This window comes from Propithecus coquereli, unplaced genomic scaffold (genome assembly GCF_000956105.1).
Source record: "Propithecus coquereli isolate 6110/MARCELLA unplaced genomic scaffold, Pcoq_1.0 Scaffold935, whole genome shotgun sequence".
NCBI lineage: Eukaryota > Metazoa > Chordata > Mammalia > Primates > Indriidae > Propithecus > Propithecus coquereli.
In genome coordinates this window covers 130,287-132,522 of record NW_012155674.1, presented here as the reverse complement: position 1 = coordinate 132,522, position 2,236 = coordinate 130,287, and positions in this window count along the sequence as shown.

Sequence of the window (2,236 nt, the reverse complement as noted above, 5' to 3'; positions counted from 1 at the left end):
TCCCCATTCGCCCCGCCTCCCGCCCGCCGAGCCAGGCCCCCGCCCGGCGCACCCCGCTTCCCTGCAGGCTGGTGGGGACCCGGCCGGGGCCCCCAGTCCCGGGGCGCAGGGGCGCTGGTGCGGGGGCGCCTCCCGCAGTCGCAGGGCCACGGGGACCCCGCCGGGCCGGCTGCCCGGAGAAGGGGAGGTGCCCGCGGTCCGTGAGGCCCGCCACGTCGCCCCTTCCGCCGCTCGGCCCGCCAAGGCGCGGAGGGATGGCCGGCGCAGGCCCAGGCGGGACAGAGGAAGGGGCGGGCACGCGGCCAGCACACGGTCCCCGGGGCTGTGGGTGCCGAGTCCCAGACATTGCGGGCCAGGGAGCCGGGCCCCGCCTAACCCCGAGGGCCCAGGGGCAGGGCCAGGCCTGGACGCACCTGTGAGAGGCCAGTGCGGTCTAGCCGAGGTCTTCCCTGAGACCACGGGTCCACTCTGACCACACGCTCCACTCTGAACACAGGGGTCCACTCGGACTTCAGGGTGCACTCAGACCACCGGGTCCATTAGGACCTCAGGGCCCACTCGGACCATAGGGCTGGAACCCAGGCCCCAGGCAGGAGGCGTGCCCCAGGGCATTCTCCGACTTGGAGCCGGTGGTTCTGGAGGGAGTGATGTGAGTGGGATGATTCTCTCTCCCGGACTACTCATGGAAGCAGGTCCTCAGAAGAAGGAGGCATTTGGAGAGCTCTACTTTGTGGCACCTTATTGACTAGGGCAAAAGCTCAATAGCCCCCTGGCCAGCATTTATGAATTTAAGAAATTCACAAGTCTTGAGACAATAAGGCCAAATGTCTCCCTTCTCCTTGGGGCCCGACCGGCGACCGGCGGCAGGTGGTGGGTGTGGAGCATTGAGACACGCTCAGCCCTGTGAGCTCACACGGACACCTGAAGTCACCAGGAAGGTGCCCCCCCCAGCTCCTGGGGACGTCACTGCCCTGAGGCTCCCCGGCCTGCTCCTTCCCTCCGCAGAGGGTCAGGGAGTGACCGGCCCCTCTGGTAACCTGGCCTAGGCTCGCGGGACAGCACAGTGAGGTGTGGCCGTGCTGAGGCCCTTCTGTGTCTGAGGCCTGGGTGGGGGGAGAGACGGGAGGGGATGAAGGGTCAGGGGCAGGGTGTCCACGGCACCCACACTGCTGACACTGCTTCACGGGCAGTCCACGCCGCTTCACAGCCGCCTTCTTGACCGTGGCCAGCACCTTGCCTGGGCCCCCGTGACGGGCCCCCGTGTTCTGATGTGTGCAGGGGATGTTTCCAATCCGCTAATCAGCACGGACCTGCAGCGCTCCCGGACCAGACCAGGGCTTCCCCTGGCACCGCTGGTTGCGGGGGGTGGAAATGCTCTCTGGGAAGTCCAGGTCTGAGACGAGCTTTGGGGAGAAGCAAGGACTGGATAGGTGAATCCTTCAAGGAATGAGGAGACCGCCCTGCAGCGTGCTGTGGCGGGGACGGGCTGGGGAGACCGAGAGGTACGGGGGCCCCTCTCCCACTGGCCGATGGAGAGAGGATGATCAGGGGCTCTCAGGGGAGGGCACACTCAGGACGGGACTCAGGAGTGTGCCGTTTGGCCACAGGCAGCCAGCCCCACGGGAGGAGCTGAAACCCTGTGAGGGGCGTGACAGGCCCCCTCAGGCAGGAGGAACCCAGAACTCCGGGGAAGGGGGCCTGGGTCCAGGAGTGGGGTGCCCTCCTCTGCTGCAGCTGGGAAGAGGGAGGGATGGCTCCCAGGGCAGTGTCACCCACGGGTGACGCTGTGGGCACCCACTGTGGGGTGCCCTGTGGGTGGCAGCCGGCTTTCTCCTGGGGACTCTGAGGGGTGGGTCGTGGAGAGATGCTCCTGGCTTGGAGGAGTGGCTGGGAAGTTCCTGGCTCACAGCAGTGTTCACACTTAGGCTTCGAGTTAAATATGTGATGGAATGTTCTAGAATATCTGGAGGGTTCTGAAAGCTTGATTAGGAGAAGCTGGTCTTGGGCAAGGGAGTAGCCAGTGCCGGCAGCGCTCTGGGGAGGTGAAGCCGCAGGCCTGGGGCGTCTCGCTCTTGCTGTGTTTGTTTTACGGAGAAGTGTTTCCTGTACTCCACACGCATTGAGAACACAAGGTACCTGCGCATTCCTGTGAGGCTATTTTTGGTTTGTTTGTTTGTTTTTTGAATTTTAGAGTTATTTATAGGAGAGAAATAGATGTTTTCCTTCATTTTCTTCT